Source organism: Rhipicephalus sanguineus, chromosome 5 (assembly GCF_013339695.2).
Source record: "Rhipicephalus sanguineus isolate Rsan-2018 chromosome 5, BIME_Rsan_1.4, whole genome shotgun sequence".
Taxonomy (NCBI): domain Eukaryota; kingdom Metazoa; phylum Arthropoda; class Arachnida; order Ixodida; family Ixodidae; genus Rhipicephalus; species Rhipicephalus sanguineus.
Window position 1 is genome coordinate 184,849,148 of NC_051180.1, and position 24,312 is coordinate 184,873,459.

Sequence of the window (24,312 nt, forward strand, 5' to 3'; positions counted from 1 at the left end):
TTGGCTCGATTGGTCGCAGAGATATAACTGGCAACATATGAGAAAGGACATTGATCCCACAATTTCTTTAACATAAATAAATAAATAAATAAATAAATAAATAAATAAATAAATAATAAATAAATAAATGACCACAGCGTTAGTTGATGGAGAAACATATTCAAGATGTCGCAACGGCAGACTGAATCGTCGACCACCAGTGGTCAGTCTGAATGGCAAGGAAGGAGTTAAGACACAGTCGTCGCTTCAGTCGGCTTCCGTGTACTTATGGTAAGACACGGTGGTGGTAGGATACGCACTTTCCAGGACATGCTAGCGGCACTCTGGGATCGCCACTAGTGGTGCTTCACATTTCCACGGGAGTACACGCGTCCCCTCCGTTATTGACACATAAGCAGACACTGGTTTCAGCGCACAGACAAGCGTTGTCTGTAAAGTCAGCATGGGAAAAGTGGCGTCAGCAACGCGTTAGAGAAATGCGACTAGTGGCGGCCCTTAGAAAATTCCCCGGCGAACCCTCGTCGCTCGGTCCCCCCCCCCCCCCCCCACGAGAAGAACGGCCGCAAAATGCAACCACCGCTTCTTTGCACTTCGAACCCAAGAGGCCCCCATGAGCGTCTGCAGGGGGCAACGCACCGATATGGCCGGACGAGTGATGCGCGGTTATTTTCCACGTTGCGCGGTCAAGCCTGGCGCGTGCAGAGAGCCCGTCGCAGCTGCATCGCGTCTCGCGCTCCGCCTGGCAGCTGGCGGCGAGCCCTCGCTGGTGGGGTTGTTACGCCGCTTTTACCCTCCACGGGAAGACCGCGTGTTCGCGACAAATGTGCCGAGTGAGAAGGTGACGCAGCTGGTCGCTCGCGCATCATCCACGCCGCACTGCAGGTCCGTTCGGGCGTCACAGTCCCACCTGCACTTTCCCCTGGCCTGGAACGTACAGACCGGGGAAAGAGTTGCGCGCGATCATGCCCGTGGAAGCTGTCCTGTATTAGTCGAGGACTTTACGGCGTGCAAGTACCGTATAAAGGAAAGTTAGGCACAACACGCTTTCACCATGTCATCGATCGAACCGTTCTTCGGTGGAGAGACATGGAGGCCTGCTGAGCGCGCCAGACGCTTTTGCATCCTTCAGAATGACCCGTGGCGCGACCCTGTACGCGTTCTTAAAACGAACGGAGGCACTCCGTTCTAACCAGCCGCACGCGATTGATCAATCTAGGGCCGCGACGTCTGTCACGGTTCACAATGACCATTCGCGTACGGCTGGATAGAACGTTCGTTTTAAGAACGCGTACAAGATCGCGCCCCTGAGTGACAGATCTGCCGCACCGAGCAGTGCTCTCACATTAGGGATTCAGCATTACGCACTAGTGCGTCGAACTAGCATTAATGTTTAAAGAAAAAACTGACAGGCTGTGCGCCTTCCGTCGTTTTTCTGCGCCGATTCGCTGCAGTAATGGCGGGAGCGTCGTCGCCGCTCCCAGGATCGAGGCGGGAAGCTTCACTGGAAAAACTCACCACTCGTTGTTTTTCGAAAAAGAACCGTTTAATCGACAACACCGACTGCGTAACAGACCTACCTTCACAGTTCCACACTACGCTCCCTCGCTTGTACACAATGCGCTCGTTGGGACTGCAATAATTCCACACCGCGAATGGAAGCACGCAGACCATTCACGGCCGGCGAAACACCAGCAGCACACGATTCGAAGGCAGCCAGCAGATAAGAGATGCGCGGTCAATTCATATGACACACTACCAGCAATCTCGTAATCACCCAAAATCAGAATAATAATTGCTAAGATTTTACGTGCCAAAAATAAGATGTGATTACGAGGCGCCCCACAGAGGGGGACTCCGGATTAACTTAGACCACCTGTGGTTCTTTAACGTGCACTTACATCTAATAAGCACGCGAGTGTTCTTTGCATTTCGCCCCCATCGAAGTGCGGCCGCCGTGGCGAGGAGCCGAACCCGCGCCCACAGCAGCGCGACGAGCTAAGCTACCACCGCGTGTTAACCCAGAATCCGAGGCCTGCCTGCAACGGCCTCGGAAAAATATCCAAGAACGAGGCAGGCGACAGCGTGACAGCCCGCGTACGTAACACGACAGAGAAGACCGCGCGGAGGACAACTTGACTCGCGTTTCTCCGCCACGTATCCGCGCAGTGGGTGAAGCACGCTTAACGTGAGCCAGCCGCACCACCAGGCCGGGCAAAAGGTGAACACCGCATGTCTGGCAGCAACTTAAACATCCTTCTCAGACGTGGATGAAAGGAACACAGTGGAGAAAAATCTGGCGGCAGAATAAACAGCACCGGAGGAAAAAAGGAACTACAGGAAAGTTGGAAGATTGGCATAGAGTGCTAATAAAGAAATTACGACAGAGCATCGAGGCGTCTTTCGCAGTGTGGAAGCCTCTGAGCGAAATATGTTACGAAAAACCGGCCGGTAATGCAAACACAGACTAGGACATTCATGAATCTCTGCAGGAATCAAAGGTGGAGCAATAAACGGAAAACTAATCAGTGGGCACCGGCACAGCAAGTTATAATGATCCCGACACACAAATGCAGAAATTGGAAGAATCACTGATGCGCCGGAGAGGAAGCCAGTCATGTTACCTGTATTTGCGCATGTACCGCGGCTTTCCACCCCCGAGCAATGTATGGGTAGGGGGGCCTTTGTGAGGCAGTTGCATCTGCCTTTAGCCCCTTCATCCCAGACAATGACTGTCTGAATAAAGTTCAAATTAAAAAAAAAATCAATTAGCGGTATCAATCAAAATTTTTTTAAATAAGTGAAGTTTTTCGATCACTATTATTGTGGCGTAGCGCATGAGCAAAAACAAAACAAAGCAAACAAGAAAACAAAAAAAAATTATAGCATATCCACGGGTGAATGAAGAAGAGCTTGGGCGAAGCTCCTGAAGCAATCATGGTTACACCGTGAAATGTTCAGTGGTTTCGCCCAGCAGTAAACAAAGCGATACGCCGCTTTGATTATTTTTCCTTTTTTCTTTTTTTATTTTTATCGTTTTTTAAATTTGTTTATTTTTCATTTCTTCATTCTTTATTTTTTATTTTATTTTTTATTTTTTAATATCTAATTTTATTTTTTTCTATCTATATGGGACAGCGCCATCTAGTATATCGTCAACCAACTGCAGTTTGCATGCATCTCTATGGGACAGCGCCATCTATTGAATGATACGGGAGACGCGACGGCGGGGCACGCCGGATGGAGCGACGACCGACAAGGTGATGCTATAAGGAGCTCCGCTCCTAAAAAAAAAAATTTCACACGCACGAACTGTTTTTGTCAGAAGGGTTCAGATGTAAACGCTGACCTATAGTTAGTCGAGGATTTCGATTTTATTGTCATTTCATACTCACGTTACACCTTAAATAAAGTGGCGCGAAAAGATGCGAGATGATGCCTAATAAGAGACGGACTGGAAAAATTGTCACCAAATGACTATACGAAAAACACTACACTAAGCAGATAATTTCGCCCGACAAAAATAATGAAGAGACCAGATGGGTCATGTTACTATACGAACCACATATATGAAAGAGATACAAAATCAAAGACACTAAACAAAACTAAACTGACAAATTTGTGTTTAATGCGTCTGAAGATACGCTTGAATAAAGACGTATACCGTAACGGGCAAAATGACGCAAGCGTGCTACTACAGGATTTATATCTTAAAGCAAATAGGCGCACTATGGGAACAAGGACAAAAGGGAGGAACCGACGACACAAAGCGCACACTCGCAACTGAAGGTTTATTGAAAGAGTACACATAAATACGTTACAAAAAAGGGGCACGTGGTGCAATTTTCCTCGCCGAAACAAAACAAAACGAGATGAGTATCCCCTTAACAGATCATGAAGGCGCATGCGTCTATACACAAAGGAAGTTCGAAGAAAACCGGACTAAAGAAATTCAAACTGCGTGGGGAGGAGGGGGGGGGGCGGAGGAGAGAAAGAGGGGAGGGCAGACAAGTTTAATGCAGTGTGTTGATCAAATATGAATATTCTATCTCTGTTATGGCGATAGAATGGTGGCTGACGCATCTATCCCCGCATCTCTTTATGTGAAAAGCTTCAATTAGTTCGCGCGTGGTTTTATCTCGATGCCTAGATAGAACCATCGCGTCAACGAGAAAAGGTGAGCATCCGCACCGTGGTGCAGTGCTGGGACAAGTGGACACCCTCCCTTGACGCCACGGCTCTGTTGTGCTCCTGGAGGCGAATATTTAAGCAACGGCCAGTTTGGCCAACGTATACACGGCCACATGACAGTGGGTATGAGGTACACGACACATGTTGCGCATTGAACAAAAGGCGAGGTGTGTTTAACCTGGCACTTCTTATTTTCTAGGCACTTCGCTTTTGCTGCTATCCTTCTGTCTATTTTACCGCATACTTTATTGAGTTTATTTGGAGCCGAAAAAAACAACTTGTACATCGAAACGATTAGCCACGTTTTTTAAACCATGGGACATTTTATGTATGTACGGGATCACTGCGGGTTTCGACGTGCGCAGCTTTCCATTTGCTTTTTCTCGTGCCTCCCAACCTGATTTAACGCATTTCAATAGCTTCTGGGTCACTTTGCGTGTGACTGTCTGCGGGAAACCAGCTTCTTTTAGCCTTTGTAGTTGGTGGCCGAAACTTGTCGTTATCTTGTCGGGACACGTTTTGGTTAGCGCTGCTCGCAAGCAGGACGCTGCAATTCCCATTTTCACAATTTTCGAATGTCCTGAATTAAAGTTCAGTATCGGCTTCTTTGAACGGGGGAAAGTACGACCAGCATACATGGTTACCCCCAGCCGTCAGCCTTAAATCTAAAAACTGTAATTGTTTGTCTTTCGGTAGTTCTACAGTGAAACTTAACCCGCGACCGTATTCTTTAAACAGTTTCAAAACACAGAAACCTTCTGTTCCAAACACCCAGGATTGACGAACACGAGAAAATCATCTACATATCTAACAATCTTTGTTGCTGCCGCTCCCAAATTTTCATTAATTTTTTTGTCGATTCCGCCCAGATAAATGCTACTGAGGACAGGGGCAACTTTAGATCCGATGCAAACACCTGTTTTTTGTCGGTAGAATTTGCCTTTCCATTCCACAAAGGTGGATTGTAAGTAAACGGACAATATTTCCAAAAAGGTGCTCACCGACAGACCACAGGAGTTACGGAACTTCATCTCGTCATTTTCATTAGTAACGCATAACCGGACGCTTTTTAACAAGTCGTCGAAAGGCATTGAGTAGTAAAGATCTTCTACGTCTATGCTGAAGAACTGGCATGCGCCTGGGTTGGACAGTTTTAAAAAACTTACAAGTTCATCTGAGTTCGGGATGTTGAAGGGGTCACACACCGACAAGTCCTGTAGATGCATTTGTAGAAAAACGGAAACTTCACGCTGCCAGGTGTTTCTTTCTGTCACAATTGCGAGCAGCGCTAACCAAAACGTGTCCCGACAAGATAACGACAAGTTTCGGCCACCAACTACAAAGGCTAAAAGAAGCTGGTTTCCCGCAGACAGTCACACGCAAAGTGACCCAGAAGCTATTGAAATGCGTTAAATCAGGTTGGGAGGCACGAGAAAAAGCAAATGGAAAGCTGCGCACGTCGAAACCCGCAGTGATCCCGTACATACATAAAATGTCCCATGGTTTAAAAAACGTGGCTAATCGTTTCGATGTACAAGTTGTTTTTTCGGCTCCAAATAAACTCAATAAAGTATGCGGTAAAATAGACAGAAGGATAGCAGCAAAAGCGAAGTGCATAGAAAATAAGAAGTGCCAGGTTAAACACACCTCGCCTTTTGTTCAATGCGCAACATGTGTCGTGTACCTCATACCACTGTCATGTGGCCGTGTATACGTTGGCCAAACTGGCCGTTGCTTAAATATTCGCCTCCAGGAGCACAACAGAGCCGTGGCGTCAAGGGAGGGTGTCCACTTGTCCCAGCACTGCACCACGTGCGGATGCTCACCTTTTCTCGTTGACGCGATGGTTCTATCTAGGCATCGAGATAAAACCACGCGCGAACTAATTGAAGCTTTTCACATAAAGAGATGCGGGGATAGATGCGTCAGCCACCCTTCTATCGCCATAACAGAGATAGAATATTCATATTTGATCAACACACTGCATTAAACTTGTCTGCCCTCCCCTCTCTCTCTCCTCCGCCCCCCCCCCCCTTCTCCCCACGCAGTTTGAATTTTCTTTAGTCCGGTTTTCTTCGAACTTCCTTTGTGTATAGACGCATGCGCCTTCATGATCTGTTAAGGGGATACTCATCTCGTTTTGTTTTGTTTCGGCGAGGAAAATTGCACCACGTGCCCCTTTTTTTGTAACGTATTTATGTGTACTCTTTCAATAAACCTTCAGTTGCGAGTGTGCGCTTTGTGTCGTCGGTTCCTCCCTTTTGTCCTTGTTCCCATAGTGCGCCTATTTGCTTTAAGATATGAATCGTTACCAACTAGCCCAAATGGCTGTTTTGCTACAGGATTTATGTCGAGATTGTGAGAATACGATGATTATCAGCAGCAGCATCATCAGCCTCACTATGCACACTGCAGGGCAAAGGCCTCTCGCATGTTTCGCCATTACCTCAGTCCTGTGCTTGCTGCGGCCCCGCAAACTTCTCAATCTCATCCGCCCACCTAATTTTATACCTCTCCCTCGCGCGACTGCCTTCTCAAGAATTCAATCTGTCACTCTTAGGGACCAGCGGTTATCTTGTCTTCGCGCTACATGCCCTGCCCATCTCTTCTTCTTCATTTCGACTAAGGTGTCCTTAACGCCCGTTTGTTCCCTGACCCACTATGCTCTCTTCTTGTCCCTTAAATGGACTGAAAACCCGCTCAGAACGAGAATTTAGATAACCCCACTAACGGAAAGATTGTATATCGCATTGGCTAAAACGAGCCCTGTTTTTCGCATTAGACGCGAATCTGCATTTTTATTTCTTCACTAAAGTCACTTTTGGCACCCCACACGGCAAAAAAGCGAAGATGCATATGATAGCGATGACGTGACCTTTTACTGGTGCACGCGGTTAATGGTCTCTATATCAGTGTTGAAATAAATTACACTATTTTTTTACAATCTTTTCTAACTTAAAATGTGCCGATGCACCATTGTTTGTAGTGAACAGAACAGCCTTCGCTTGACGCATCACCTTCGCTTGACGTATGATCCGATGCTCATGAGCGGCAGCACGTGGCCTCCACGATTAGCTCCGGCAGCGCGCCGTTGCTGGAGCTAATCGCGGAGGCCACGGGCAGCGTGAAAGTTAACTGAGGGGCTAACGGCACCTGTAGACAAGTCGGAGAAGTAGCGGGAGCCCTGGTCCGCGAAGCGGTAAGCGGATTTCACGTGACGAGCGTTCGGAAAACTTATTCTACGGGCATTTTATATTAAAAAAAAACAGTTGAAAACGTCAAAATGAAGGTGGGTAACCACAGGTGCACTCACACCTGTGAAAGCAGGAGTGAGTGCACCTTGTGTCCGTGTTTCCACGCCTTACATTCGTTAGCGATGAACCCTAACCAACCAGTCAGATTTCTGTCGTTCTTTGTAGTAGTACCGATCCTGTTGACCGTTGCATGCAGTGTCCTTGTGTGCGTACAGCATGGTCTTGGCAAATGTCACTTAACCCTTTCGGCCCTGGCGTCCTATACAAAGGACACGAAGAAAAATTGCTCTAAATTGTGACATAAATTACTAAAAAATTCAAAAATGTGTCTGTGGTATCCTTAATACACCTGTGCAAACATAGGTAGTAGTTTTTCTATCATCGTCTTCCCCGGAAGTCTGCAATGTCGAAAACAAGATGGCGGAAGGTGAAAAAGACGACAAACGCCGCAACCAAATATTTGATGACATTTTACTGAATAACTATTTTCTGTGTAGCTATCGTAATTTTCTGTGTTGTTTCTAAAGTGCTTGACGGCCTATTTACAAAGGGGGCCTTCCCTAACATTTCCGCTGAGGCCGCTGCAATGAAATATCTTCATGTCCTAAATAGGACACCAGGGCTTAGTGGTTTTGAGATCTTTGAATGCACTGCATGATGACCCAAGCCGTAGCGCTTGTGTCTGCTTCCAATTTCTTGTTATTCTCCTTGGGAAATCAGCCTGCATTTCTTGCTAATTTGCAAGGGTGTCCGAAGAGCGAGATTGTACATAATTGATCCTAATACGTTTGCTGCAGTGCAAGAATGATGCATGAGAGGGCTTGAAGATAACGAGGATGAAGTGCAGTTCCATCAGCTTACCCATGCAGGAAAGGGCGACAATAATTGCGGCGCACCAAAGGAGGATTCGGCAACTTATTATGATTTTAGATCTTACAAGGCGTCCGATAATTAGATATTGGCCATTCAAGTGCATTGAAGAGTTCTTTGTCACGAGTGCAAAAACTTGCTTGTGGACCTTTGAGACGCAGTAGCTCATATGGTTGCTGGCATGCTAGCTTCACAACGATTTCAGGTGGGTGTGTTCAGATAAGGACAGACCAAGGGGGGTCCCGACTATGTTTTGTTTCGCACGAAATTTTTATATGAGCTGGGCAAATGTCTCTATAGAAAGGAATGAACCTTCGTTTTGCGGAAATTATCACGGATTTCTAGGAAAAAATTCGCGTTTCACAACAGGTGGAAAAAGGCAATTCTGCAGCTTTCAGATTTCACAACTTTGGAGGCCTATCACTAAAAACTTAACACATTGTGGACATCAGTGCTAATTTTTCGTAAATCTTCAGCAATAGTACTATCGGCCTACGGAAATTTAAATTTGTGTGACTGACAGTACATTTTTGAAAAATTGCCAAACTTTGATTTTTGAGCGGCTGCCTCTGGCTGACCCCAAATTCAAGGGTCTTTTTTCGCAGTTTTCGCTAAAGCGCTGAAGCTGAAAATATTTCTCGCAAGTCTACGAAAGGCTTTTCGCTAATTAAGCAAAACGTTATGCGACTACACTGCATATTTATTTCGTTATAAAATCCCAAAAATGCCATAATTCCAAAACTAGCGAAAATTGCAACATTTTAGGGTCGTTTTAAAAAAAATAATCATCACCGATTTTTATGAAAATGATGGATTATACCCGGCCATGACTGCTAAATATTGTGCTGCAAAAATATGTTGCATTATTTTGTTTGAAGTGAGAAAACTGAGCTTATTTTAATACCCATGTATGGTCTTAACATCAATGTGTGACGTTCTAATGATAAAATAAATTTAATAGACATATTTAGTTCGTAGCTCGCTTTTTTGGTTTTAATAATGACGATGGACCCAGCTTGTGTCTTTTTGACTGTTTTGAGACACAGAAAAGCTGAGCTTGAATTTTTCAGAGCTCCTCTGTCTGTATCCATACTACGGCATATTGAGGCAGCAGGTACGCGAGAGCGCGTACAGCAAGACCAGAGCGTAATTGAATGCCACCCGCAAGAGAGGGAAACAAAAGTACGTATAACAGCCAAGCACTCCGAGAACCTGTGACGGAGAACACATGACCGTCGTGAAATGCGAGACGCACCGCGGTGCGCCTGCAACGGTCGGACCCAGACAGGAGAAAGCGTTCCCCTCACCCATGAAAAGCAGTTTTTTGGGTGTAGACCATATGTCAGTCTGGATAGTGAACTCGAACAAAGAAGTCGTGTTGTTTTCTACGTGTGTCAATGATACAGTTTTTTCATCACATTGTAGTTACTCTCGTGTCGTCCTCTATTATTAATAATAAGTTATTTCGTAAGCAGATAAGACAGAGATTGCGGAGTAAGTAAGAAGCCCACTGCAAGCAGCTCTCTTCACGTAAACCCTGGTGTCAAGACATCAGCTGCGATCCGGCTACTGAACTTTCGTTATTGCACTAAGAACTTCCTTGGACGCTACCTTCACCCCAAAGTGATTGTACCTTATACCCACTGTAACCTACTGTGTCACCGAGAGACCTCACTGTGGCAAAGTTCTGATGGCGAAGTTTCCTGAACGAAATTGCTGCGCCGACTACTTAAAGAGACACAAGCGGAAGATCAGGTTTCAAAGGAATTTCCGCAGTGTCAAAGACTTGGGAATTGACAATCTAAACAAAGTGTTGGAAGCTGACACAGCGCTCAGAGTGCATGAATCGCACTTTGTGTGCCAGAATTGCTTTAGGAACTTTAAGGAAGACATTGAGCATATGGAAGAGGAATCCAGTCAGTCCAATGAGGGTTTCCAGACTACAGAGGAAGTTATGGAAAGCATTAAGGCAGTCGTTCGTGCCCCATCAGCAGTGTCGCCACTAAAGCCTCCTCGGAGTGTAAAGAAAGGGAAGGGACTCTCGTACGCAAAGCGCAAGGCAAATGGAATTACTAGAGCAGCTGTAAGAAACATTCGATGCGGAATTCGCACAGCATACGGTATTAAAGACATTCCATCACAATTCAGTTGCTGCGCCTGTGCCAGCTGGAAGAAAAACCTACACACAGCGTACATCAAGTGCACATCTTTTCGAGAGCGCTGCCGTCTGCTATCCTTGATACATCTGAGCCTAACAATAAAAGAGGTGCAACGCTTCATTCCAGATCCAACGAAGCACGCGATTCTAAAGGCCAGGAAGATAGCTGCAGAATAAGGTTTGTGGAGCCTTTTGGAGCCGTACTGTAGAGAAAAATTGAGTGAAGCAGACACCAACAAAATCCTTGAATACTACACAAAAGATGAGCTGGACTGTTCAAGACAGAGTCCAAACAAGAAAGATGTGGTGCGCGTGCGCATCGATGGAAAAGCCGAATTCATTTCGACGCGTTTCATGACGCGGTCGCTACGAGAGACATACTCAGTCTACAAACTTGCTAATCCGCTGTCAGCGGTTGGTCTGACAAAATTCATATCTTTGCGCCCAGAATGGGTCAAATGCTCACAGCATCGGGAGGGGTGTGTATGGGCATATTGTGCAAATTTCGAACTATGCCTTATTGGGATCAAAAATGCGTCGGGGTCTTTGATGTCGACTGATGATGTGCAGGCGCTCTGTGTGTGCACGCAGCCTAGCACCAAATGCTTCTTAGGCGAGTGCAAACGATGTCCTGTGAAGCATGGTCTCAGCCTGGCAACTCTTGGCATAGCACCGGACGAAGAAATTGTATTTGCTACTTAATTGGGAATCCGGTGAACTAATAAAGAAGACCATGATGCCTCCAGCATTCCTAAAGGAATTTCAAAATGTGACCATAAAATGGATCCCTCATAACTACCTCACGCGCACGCAAGCAAATGCCATACACGAGGAAAAACAGTGTTGTGAAAAGGGTTCCATTGTTTTCCACTTTGACTTTGCCGAAAATTGGTCCATCGTACTCCCAGATGAAGTACAGCCTTACCATTGGCAAAGTACGCAAGTTAGCATCTTTACTTGCGTTGTATCGACAAGAAAGTCGACATGGAACTACGCAATAATTAGCGATGTCGTTTGCCACGACTCTGCACATGCTTGCTAGGCCCTGAGAAAAATCAAGGATCACATTGAAGATTATGCTCCAATTTACACGAAACTAACACTTGTGAGTGATGGAGCAGCTGCCCATTTTAAGAAGCGCTTCCAACTGCACGAATTGCAATGCAGTCAGCTTCAGACAACCAAGTGGCTTTTTTCGGCAACGGGGCACGGCAAAAATGCCTGCGACGGCGTCGGTGGCCTTGTGAAACACCAAGCCACACTACATAACCTGCGTTCACCCGCCACCGAGGTCATTCAGTGCGCAAGTGATTGTAGCCAGTAAACTTAAAAAGGTTTTCTTACTGCATATGGAGAAGAATGAAGTGGAAGCCTTCAGAGAACTGAAGAAGAAGGAATGGAAACTTGCCAGACGGGTTCAAGGTATTCAGGCAACCCACATGTGCAAACACATGAAATCGGACCAAGGGAATTTCCTGTACGTAGCGCGGTGCGCAGACACAGAGTGGAAGGAGTTGTGAATATGCAGTGTGCAAAATTTGATTGCCCGAATGGATATTACTCATTCTAGGCGACGTGAATAAACTATTTATTGCGCAACATGAACGTGCTTCTTGTAGATTCATAACTCCCTCATTCCCACCATCTCAACCCGTTTCTGCGAATGATAAATTCGTCGAAATATTAAGACCGCAACGGTCTTAATATTCCCATACAATGGTAATGCTCGAGCCACCTGTACATTATTGTAACCAACTCTAGTCCATAAATTTCGTTGCTTGATGGAAGAAAATCAGGGTAAGTACGCAGTTGAAGATGGTAACACGAAGGCTTTTATTATTAATAAAGTATAGGAAGATATTTTTGCAGGATTTTCATCGAAATATGACCCTCAAGTAGTCTTAGGGCAAGTTATAATCATTTTTCTTAAAGAAACGAACGCGAACCTCACATTTCGGGCCCCCTTTCTCTACCACCCAGCAGCGAGCAATTGGGTCTAGGCACACTAACGCAACAATAACATTTTCCCGTACTGTTAGGGAAATACTAGTTAAATCTCTTTTGCGTTAGACACGTGGTATGATGTGAACTAAAATGGTTGACGTGCAGAAAGATTTGCACTCTACACCACGAGCTTTCATTTGTACGCGCTCTCGGGCGCCGGCTGCCTCAATGTACTGGTAGGGACACAGACAGAGGAGCTCTGAAAATTCAAGCTCAGCTTTTCTGTGACTCAAAGCGGTCAAAAAGACACAAGCTGGGTCAATCGTCATTATTAAAACCAGAAAAGCGAGCTACGAACTAAGTATGTCTATTAAATTTATTTTATTATAAGAACGCCACACATTGATGTTAAGACCATACATGGGTATTAAAATAAGCTCAATTTTCTCACTTCAAACAAAATAATGCAACATATTTTTGCAGCACAATATTTAGCAGTCATGGCCGGGTATAGTTCATCATTTTCATAAAAATCGGTGATGATTATTTTTTTTAAAACGACCCTAAAATGTTGCAATTTTCGCTAGTTTTGGAATTATGGCATTTTTGGGATTTTATAACGAAATAAATATGCAGTGTAGTCGCATAACTTTTTGCTTAATTAGCGAAAAACCTTTCATAGACTTGTGAGAAATATTTTCAGCTTCAGCGCTTTAGCGAAAACTGCGAAAAAAGACCCTTGAATTTGGGGTCAGCCAGAGGCAGCCGCTCAAAAATCAAAGTTTGGCAATTTTTCAAAAATGTACTGTCGGTCACACAAATTTAAATTTCCGTAGGCCGATAGTACTATTGCTGAAGATTTACGAAAAATTAACACTGATGTCCACAATGTGTTAAGTTTTTAGTGATAGGCCTCCAAAGTTGTGAAATCTGAAAGTTGCAGAATTGCCTTTTTCCACCTGTGGTGAAACGCGAATTTTTTCCTAGAAATCCGTGATTATTTCCGCAAAACGAAGGTTCATTCCTTTATATAGAGACATTTGCCCAGCTCATATAAAAATTTCGTGCAAAACAAAAAATAGTCGGGACCCCCCTTGGTCTGTCCTTATCTGAACACACCCAGGTGTAAACGCAGTAAAATAAATAGCAATATCGAAATTCAGCATATTTCCCTTCACAACCACTAAGCCCTGGTGTCCTATATTTAGGACATGGCACTATTTTTCTCATACACTCATGGGATGCTCAGAAAAGAATATTTTCGCGTTCTTGAGGTGATAAAAAAAGAAATATCAACAAGAAAAAAATTATTTACCCGTTAAAAAAAATTCAGGGCTGAAAGGGTTAACGCCGATAAATTTCAGTTCATAGCATTCAACCGGAAAAATTCTAACGCATCTTTTAATTACTTACTGAATACCTTACAAGTTCCCAAGCCACTTCATACAAATACCTTGGTGTTCATTTCTCCAATAATCACTGCTGGTCCACTCGTGCATGCATAAAGTAACAGCTAATGCACCCCGCACATTAGGCTATCTAAACTATCATACATTTGTTCGTCCGCAACTAGAGTACGCATCACGCATTTAGTCATCCTATCAGGCTTCTTTAATTAATTCCCCTGAAATGATTGAAAATCGTGCCGCACGTTGCATTTCCCGAAACTATATTAAAGCCACTGTCAACCTTGCAATCATGGAGACTCATTGACTTAATTCTGCCATTTCATAAGATCGTCCATAATGCCAATGATTCAACGCTGCCGCTTCACGTCGTTTAAATAACCCACTAAGCTTCCAACGCATTTCAGGTAGAACCACTGCATTCAATTCATCCATTTTGCCGCAGGCTATTATTGACATCGTTAACATTCGTAATCGAGCTAATTTTAGGGCCGAGGTAATGGCCGTCTTTTTTAATTACCAATGTGTTATTAACTATTGTATAAGGATGTTGTTACTTTGCAGTGTTAAACTATGTTCTCACGCTCCTGATATTGCCCCTACTTATGTAATGCCCCCCTCACACAATGCTCCCATGTAGAAGCCTGCGAGGCGATCTAAATAAATAAATAAATAAACAAACAAACAAACAAACAAACAAACAAACAAATAAATAAATAAATAAATAAAATTTGCGCATGAGAAATGTGTGCCATATTGATGTCGAAAAACCTCTTCATCGAACAGAAAGACGATAGGAAAACGTGTGCCTTGACCTTCCCGACAGGATTATCAGACGGTGACGAAACGTGGATTTTCGAGTACGATCCCGAAACAAAGCGTCAAAATCGAGAGTTGCACACTGACACTTCTCGACCTAGGAAAGCTCGAGTGAGCAAATTAAAAATCAAGGCGACGCCGAGTCGCTTGTTTTGTTCAGAAATAATTTATTCCCGAAGGAAAGCACGTGCAGCGGAAAGCAGATGCTGCTGTGAAGAGCTCAGCCAAATCTCGCAGTCGTGCGCGGCAAGGAGCGGGAAGCTTGCATTTTCTCGAGCACACTCTCTTGATCATAGGCGTCCGCAGGGTTCCCCATCAGGGGGGGCAAAGGTTAATCGCAGCGCCCCCCACCCTACTAAGTAAATGTATGGGGAAGATTTTGCGCCCCCCTCTTAGATGACTAGGGGGGGGGGGCTGCCCCCCCTGCCCCTCCCCCTGTGCGCACGCCTATGCTCTTGATACAGAGGCCTGTACACTCTCTTCGGACAATAGAGCAGATCTTTTGTCATACAACAGACTGCTGCCATTGGCCGACAGCTGACAAACACAAGAGCGACGCTTGGATCAGATCCGGTTCTTGCCACGGGGTGCCGCCACCCGAATTCCCGGCGCCGCGCTCTAGCGTGTGCTGAAGGTACACAGTAGGACACTAGCGCGCTCTGGAATAACACCCGGAGAGAGGGATCGCTTCTACGACGCGCCCGCGACGTGGCTTCTTTGCCCCTCGTCGTCCCTCCCTGTCCAGCCCGCTTGTCGGGACGAACGAAGAGAGAAAGCGCGTGCGACAAATCCCCGTGACTCCGCTCGTACTTGGCGGATTCGACAAACTTTTGCGGCGATCGATTCGTGAAGCCATAAACTCCGAGACTGAGACCAAGCGATCATTACTTAGAAATGAGGCTTGGGACCCTTTTGATTCTGAACCAAATACGTCACATTCGAAAACCACGATGCCGACACACTGCACAGCTGGGGTTGTGCGTGCACTTAATTACACGAGAGTATTCGGATTCCTGCCCCCATCGAAATATGACCGCCGCGACTTGCATCGAACTCGCAACCTGGAGCCCAGCAGCGCAATGTCGTGTCCATTAATACCGCGCAGTGGGTAACAAACGACCATATTTTTGGGCAATCTTCGTGTCGTATAGTTATCATAGATTAATAGCAGCGTTATTATTGTGGATTACTCGCATCGCGAACAAACAGTGTGTGCACGAACGAAACACGAATGCAAAATCAATTTGCAAATAAGGAAGCATATGTACCGTATTGTGCTCGATCATCTCTCTCCTGCGAGGCGCACTCTCGCACTACCTCCTCGCCACATTCGCTGGGGACCGGTTCTTCGCCACGGAAGTGCGCGCGTTGATTGGCCGAGGGCGCGCGAGCCGCCGAAAGCGGACGGTTGGGATGGCCGGGGCAGGAAAGAAGCATCGACCGCGAGTCCAAGGTGGACTCCGATCGCTGCTTGCGTGCATCTTGCTCCGTCGAGGTATACCTCGATCATCCTTCCCGGGGCCACCGTCAACGTTTTGGCAATGCAAGATAAACGTTTCGTTGTTACTGTGCACTCTAAGCCGCAAAGGACGAAAAGGGGTCTGTGGTTCGCCCTTTTGGGGGGTAACTGCACTGCCACAACCATTACTCCCTAAAGGATGAACGATTCGTCCTTTAGGGAGTAACTGTCAAGGGACGAACTGTTAGTCCTCAGTTGTTTTGAGGGACGAAATGTTGGGTGTAAAAGTTACCCCTTTTAGGGAGTAACTGATTTATTCCTCTTTTTGCATGGTAGCTGCGTAGGGACGAACTGTTACCCCTGATGGGACTAACAGTTGCTCCTTCTCGATAAAAAAAAAATCAATTTTTTACAGTTTCTGGTTGAATTACCGAGAATTCGGAGGTTGATACACGCATTTGACGACATATACAATTAATACACAGAAATAAATTCAGAAGTAAACTACAGAAAATTCACAACAAACACACAGGATTCGAACTCATGACCATTGAATCAGCAGTCGCGTACGCTAACCACTATACCACACGCCAGTACGTAGCAGAGTGAATATTACCGGGGCTATATATGTACAGGCACCGTCTGGAAGCTGCATGTTCTGCCATGTTAGTCAAAGTAGCAAGATTCCTTATATTAGACTTCAGCCTTCAGTGTTTCGCAAGCAACCATTCGGTGATCACGTTCATGAAAGTGTAAAATGCGTTGGATTGGTTTTTTCTGTGCGCGTGTTTCGAGCGAATTTGGGCGCTTGATGAATGTATGTATATATATAAACGTTCTCATATATGCTCCCGTCGACGTGCCAAGCTTGCTCGCTTCTCACTGTGCAGAACACGGTTGGTTATATCGTTCAGCGAAAATGTCTGCTTAATGACAAAAAAACGAAAACGCCTAAAGAAACAACCAAGTTTATTCAACGACTCGTGTCAATTCTGCAGCATCGTGTGTACACATAAATTGAACAACTTTGTTGAATACAGAAAATAGGATGGCTTCCCTGTATTATAAAAGAGACAATGAAAAGTGCAATGTTTTATCCGAATGGATGCTGTCCAGCCGACGTCAGGAAGTGCAACAGCACCATCGACAGCTGCGGAGAGCGTGTTCATAGCTGCAAGATGTTGAATACGTTTCTCAGGAGGCGCAACGCTCTCATTCATCGATTTCCTGAAAAAGTAATTGCAGAAGCATTAATATTTCCGGCAGAACTATTCGTGCATTTGCAGTTACGTCACAAGGCGTCTGTTAGATATGCTGCATGCGTAAAAATTAGATGAAAACTGCTCTTTCACAGAACCTGTCATATAGTGCAATGGAACAGTTCAGAATGTGTTATGAAGTTCGGAAAAACCCGTCGTCGAGTTTAACGTTTCACGCTTTCACAGCGACCCGCTAGTGGGCCCGCTTATTTATCAATAAAGCTTGCTCTTCATTTGAGAGATAGAAAAATTAAATGATTCCTAGCATCGCTACAAACGAGCGAAATCGCCGATGCCGTCGCCGAGTGCCCGTGTTAGCGGTGCTAAGCCTTTAGCTATAGACATACTATTTTAACAGCCAATCTTCCCAAATGACTTGTTTACCTTGCAATAGAAGATATTGTGCGGAGTTTACGTCAATTTTCTTTTAAAAAGTCGCGAATATTTCTGATAAACAACGCTTATTTGGGCAGCACTGAAAACAAAACTATTTTTGAACAGCTGTACTTGCTACAGCTAATGTTGAGCCTTCACCGAGGTTACCATGTTTCGATGGCCCAACCATCATGCTTGTAATTCTATAGCAGGCGGGGCAGCACTCGCGACGCTGTATCGCGCGAGCTCATCAATCATGCGTGTTTTGTTATCGCAGAATGTGAATGTTAAACAAGCGGTGATCGTTACATATCAACTGCACACAGGTAAAATCACGCGGACTGATGGCAGCCTTGTTTACACTCACCTCTCAGGCGATGTCCCAGTCGGCGCGTAGCATTTCGATAGCGTAGCACTTCATTCCAGTAGCAGATCACGTTTACCACAGCGCGAAGCTGATTCAGTGCACCACAAGTGACAGCAATCGCAACCACGAAACGAGAACACATCCACAACACACCGCGAAACCGCCGAGTCCTAGCTTGCCGTGCATACGACGAGAACACCACGCCGCGCATTGATACAGCTTGGGCGCGAGCACTTTTTGTGTGTGTGTGTGTGTGTGTGGGAGCTTTTTCGCATTTGTTTATTATGCCATATGAACTATATTACTTTACTTCTGCCGCAGTTGCCGTAGTTGACAAGACCGTTTACACTTAAATAAACTGTTAACAGTTCATTTCTTTAGCGGACTCTTTGAATACGCGCATGCTGACCATTCGTTCGAGGCCGCCACTGCGCCGGAAAGTTCCGTGGGAGTAAACGTTGCTCCCTGTGGTCTAACAGTTCCTCCCTCACTTTGCACACGGCACCCTCGTCTTGCACTTAATCCCCCCGGGGACTAACTACCTGTTGCGGGGACGAAATGCAGCACTTACTCCCATTTCGCACCTTTGCGGCTTAGAGTGTGTGTCGTGTACTGTGGCTCCGAAGTAGGTTGGAGTGTGCGCTGGGGAAGTCCACAGCACCCAAATAGGACCGAGTGAATGAGCGCTCACAAGATGCATGCTCCAATGACTACCAACAGAGACCGTTGTTAGTCGCCGGCGCTTTTTCTCGACGCAATCAACCGCTGTAGATGCCACAACACACGCGCCTCAGATGCGTCCTTTATTTCGCATTGATTCTGTCACTATGTTGTGACTAGGGGCACCTCGATAAGGCCGTTTACTATACAACCCTCGCCTGATATTCCTCAGAAAACATTTACAGCGCATACGTAAGTCATTTATGCTCGCGCCATAGCGCATTTCCAATGCCTTCTTCCACGCTACCTTCTCACGAGAAATGACAACACCAATCGCATATCCCGTTGCAGCGCTTCCGTGGTTCGTTAATTGCTCGCAGTGTGCCGCGAAGTTACGCGGAGAATCGAAGCAGGCGCGAGTTGACTGCAGGCGTCGTAGGCTGGTTTATGCGGTCCCAAAAGGAGAGGTCTCTTAGCGGCAGCAGTTTCCACGTGGCAACACCACATATACTCGTGACGTAATTCGCAAAAAAGTGACCCACGCGTACTCACTTTTGTTCCGTACACGGCAGACTTGAGGTCGTGCAGAAGACGAGGTTGGGCTGAAAGAAAGAAAACGGGCACGTCAGCACCGTTCTTCTGGAATCCTCGAAACAAGAGCAGCGCACTTGTCCAATACAAAGCGACACTGCGTTCCATATATGGGTGCTGACAGTCGAGACGGCGGAGTAAACGAACGCGGCCGCCGCGCGGTTTAGGACAAAGACTGCGTCGTTGCTGTTCAGAATTTCGCCAGGCAAGGTTGCCATGTCCAAAAGTAAAAAAAAAAAAAAGTTGCCACGAAATTGGAAAAACTTGCGTAGAAGTAGCCAACTTGAGCCAAGGGCAGTAACAGTAGCCAAATGTATACCCACGCGTGTGTGGAAACAAGTGCGGCGTTTTTATTTAAATGACTAAATGCAAGAGCATTTCGGTGGGTAAACAAGTACAACAACAACCTTTGAAACTCATAATTGCTGATATGAAAGCATAAATTGTTGACCTTGGCAATCATTTCGCGCAGGATGACGAAATTTCTTGCACAGTTAAATTGAAAGAAATTAAAGTGGACAACAACTCACCCTTTCCGACCCGAACCCACAACCTTCGAATCCCACCGACGGGTCCCACCGACGGAGAGGGTGATTTTTCGTCCACTTTAGTTCCTTTCAATTTAAGTGCGCAACAATCATTACGCTATAGTTAAAAAAAAACACAAAATAATGTCCCTTATGCTTTCCGTGGTTTAACTGTCTTTCGGCATCATCGGTTATGCATAATACAGAACCCCCGACAATAGTAGTTCCTGGGATAGAAGCATAAATTGCCGCCACTTCCGCAGCCGTTTCTCGCGTGTCGACGAATTCCGAGCAGTCGATATTGCCGAGTCGCAATCCGTACCTAACCCCGAGAAAAAACTCCCTTGTCCATTCGCCCCAGAAGGCGCTACTTCTTCTCGCTCGATCCTCCCCTCCGAACGCTCTCTTCACCTAACGTGGTTTTGCACTGCCTCCGTGATCGGTCCGCCTTTGACCGAGTGACGGTGCCATATGATGACGTCATCACGTGATCACGCTCTCACTCGTCGCGTGGGCTGGACCACGTGGGTTCGTCGGATGTCCGATGTGGATGAGAAGGAAGTGCCGTTAAAAACCGCAGGCAGGACCTCCTATGTCGACACAAACAGTGGAGCTCACCCAGACTCACTCAATAAATATATTTTGCGCTTGGGGCTCACCAAAACTTTGCTCAACCGGACTGACTCGGACTCGGGGTTTGATACAAGTCATGAGTGAGTCGACTCACGAGTGCGTGTACTTAGCTGTTTCGATCATGGTGTCAATGCTCTTTAACGCCAATCGCTCACATAATTAGGGCTCAACGGGCGCCTTTTGATATCGTGCCTTCAAATACGAGTCATCAGTTGTTGCAATCCAGTAAGGACATTTCTATGAAAGACGCGACCCACACGAGATACTTTTGTCAAGGACTTCCCGTCAAAGAGTTAGCTGGGAAGAGGTCGAGACACCGCCACCCCTCCGTAAACACACGCCTCTGATTAGGCGGCGCATATGCACGCTAGTGCGTTGAAATAAGTGTGAGTAGACGCGAGTATAAACGTGAGCCGACATAAGGCTTACAGTGATGCTGAAGACGAGTAGAGTGGACCATAGATCGGCAAAAAAAGGAGAGCTTGCTCAGACTCTCTGAAGTAATATATTTTGCGCTTAGGGCTCACTCGGACCCATACTCACAAAAATTTTCCCCAACCGGGCTCACTCGGACTCAATCTCACCAAAATATTGCTTATTCGGGCTCACTCAGGCTCAGACTCACGGCTCGAGCTGAGTCTGAGAGAGTCGACTCACGAGTCCGTCAGCGGATAATTAGCTTTTTCGACCATGGAGTCAACGATTAACACCAATACCTTGCATAAACTCTGCTTTACTTGGCGCCTTTTAATCTCGCATCTTCAAATAGGAGTTATCAGTGGTTGCAATAAAGTAAGGACATATTGAAACAGATGGCTCACACAATATATCTTCATCAAGAACTTCCCGTGAAAAAGTTTGCGTGGGAAGGTCAACAACCCCCCCCCCCCTCCCGCCTCCTTCCTGTATGTAAAGCCTCTGATTAATAAATACTCAGCATGCGTATGTGCTCGTGTGCGTTGAAGTATGTGTGAAGAGACGTGAGTATAAACGTCAGCCGACATAAGGCTGATAGTAATGCTGAATATGCGTAGATAGGGCCAAATGTAAACAAAACATGTGGAGCTCGCTCGGACTCACTCAAGAAAAATATTTTGCTCTTAGGGCTCACTCGGACTCAGACCTACGGCTCCATCTGAGTGTGAGTGAGTTTGCCGACCTATAATGTCGATGCACAAGAAAACTGATAAAGCGAACATATAATAAAAAAAAAGCTAATTCAAAATGTTAGTCGTCATAAAGACAGCGTCAAATAGTTTAGTGATTACTCGGAAATTTACCCTGAAACAGCGAGACATAACAAAGTTGGCGGAGCGCATGCATCGAGTAAAAACATTCTTTGCTTTCACCTAAATATATAAATGGGCATTATTCCTTCCTCAAACGTCCTGTCTTCTTCTTTTTTTTTTCTTTTGCACTGAGATTATTCTTCAGAAATAGTCAGTGCATAAAAGACCGGGGCGACGCAGGGGCATTCGCTGATAATTTTTCAAGACGAATCCCTTCGAGTGAAAACAATGGATTTTTCTTCGCCCATCCACATCTGACTACACGTCAGAGGGACGCGCAAGAAGAAACGCACGCCGAACATCACGACCCTCCTTCGTTTTACAGCGTAAGCTGTTATGAGCTCACAACAGCCGGACTTTTTTTTTTATGTTGTTCGCCGAGCAGCCATCGCGCACAATGAGGGAAAAACGAAAAGCAGGGTCCGAGCGCGAACCGAAGCTCTGCGCGGCAGTTGAATATTCTACCACAGAGTCACGCCCACGCTCGAATCTTCTCCGCAAAAACACAGTATACAGGCGTCATGTCGGGCTCCTTTCACAGATGTAATATTGCGTGGCAGAAGAGTAAAATCGCGTCAGGCACTACGCAATGTGAATTGCGTTAACGAGTGGGTAGCTTCCCACCCGTTACAAAGGGATCAGGCATAATTATTCATCATCAACAAATTGTGCAGCTGTAGGTGCATGCATTGTTTTGCGTAGTGTAGGTACCTCGATACTTCGCGAAATGATGAATTATGGCGTAGTGGGTACTTCGCAAGTGTACGTGCAGCAGTCGCCCTGAGAGAGTTGACAAAGGGCTCTACGAAGGTCCTTCCTCCAGATCACGCTATGAATGCGATGAGTGTTCCGCGCAGGCTTGGCGTTTTCCATAGCATTCGAGCTCCCATGCTGCACACTCTTACTCAGGCTCGTAACGATATTTTTCATTTGCAGATGAGCAGCAGAATCTTTGCTGCGTGAGGTACTCGGACTGTGCTCCCAGACCATCGGCAATTCCTTCTAACTGCTTAGCAATTATCTCTGCTGCCCAACCGTGACGATATATGCGACACACTCACACTATCCTCGATTCAGAGGCCACACGTGCCGTGCACATGTCCGTTGATATAGCGGAAGCCGCAGCTCATCTCGTACGCTGCCTGTTCGTTCACATTTGTCTCCCCTCACTCTAAAGGCTACTTCTACACAGGGTGTTCTTTTCTTGCAACACATATATATATATATTTTTTTTTTTTTTTACGAAAATGCTCTGACAGTCAGGCACTGTCACCTTCGCACACAAACTCTACGTCGAGGCGGAAATACCTTGCCGCACCTAAAATTAGACTGAAATGTTTACTGAACGAGAACTCGTTAAGTAACGTTTTAATTATCAACTACAGGGCAACTGCTTATATGGAAGAGTAGTAGGACGTGATAATTTATGGCAATACCATTTTTTAGAAATCTCAAGAAACACGTGTAACTTGAGATATTAGTCATCGAGATTGAGCTCGGATCCAGGCGACATCGAAACTGAGCGCTCAGGGCACGCAGGAAATGCCGCCGCTGTGTTATGCCAGACCGGAACATCACGTGACGACATTGAGAAAAGGCGCGTCGCAGCAGAATCTCGGTCAGGAAAAAACGGCAGTCGTCTCAAGTACACAAGTTGATTGCTTATTCTATGCGTGTGATGCTTCGTGCTTATCTGCTATGGTTCACCTATCGTACTTAATTGCTACGTTTTTTCACCTATCATACAACAGAAGAGTTATCCTGCAAAAAAAAAAAAAAATGGAATTTGCGTATATTCGTGCCTGGCTCCGGTGCTTAGTAACCTATTTTTAGCGAAATGTGAACGCCTCACGGGGTTAACAGCTTTGAAGAAAGCTTTGTTGACGATTTTTTAGTGGTTATTGACTGCCATAGCACGAGTTTTCAAAAAGATTGTGCGGATGCGCTCAAAATTTTTCGTGAGTATTAAAAAGCTCTTGAGGTGACTTTTGAAATGCCAGTAGATGATTCGCTTCGTTTTCTTGACGTTCGTGTTAACTGACAATTGACTTACAGCCCAAGAGCTAACAAGCCCCTTCTCCAATATCATACGGCTGACTGCAAGTTGGTGAAGAGGGGCATAGCTAGCCTGTGTGTCAAATAAACTCGTGCCCTCAACCAATCGAAGCCCATCAACAAGTCACACGTCCTAAAGACGCCGGCTATCCTAAACATGTGTTGGTGTCAGTAGCGGAAAAGTTGCTGAAACAGATGCCCCTGCAGTGAAACGATGGAGTCAGCGGTCGTGATAGCCACCCACAGTTTGAAAAAGATAGGAGGCCATAAGGGTCGTTTCTTCGGCTCCAAACGAGTTCCGAACAAGGCTTGGTCTGTGGTCAAAAGCAGTTCATCGCGTGTGGTGTTTTTTATCGCATTCCCCTCTCGTGCGAAAACTGTTACACAAGTCAGACGGGAAGTTGAATGAAAGACCGCCTGAGAGAAGACACAAAGTCCGTCAGGTGACGGTTCCACTG

At 45.8% G+C, this 24,312-nt stretch overlaps 1 protein-coding gene across 1 annotated transcript in view; it reads right to left on the reverse strand.

Moving 5' to 3' along the window:
* The window catches only part of LOC119394510 (protein roadkill), a 253,116-nt gene that overhangs the window by 164,707 nt on the left and 64,097 nt on the right, over positions 1-24,312 (reverse strand). The window contains exon 2 of the mRNA XM_037661823.2: positions 19,312-19,361. The gene's annotated coding sequence lies outside the window, so the exon portion shown is untranslated. The remainder of the gene's footprint in view (positions 1-19,311; positions 19,362-24,312) is intronic.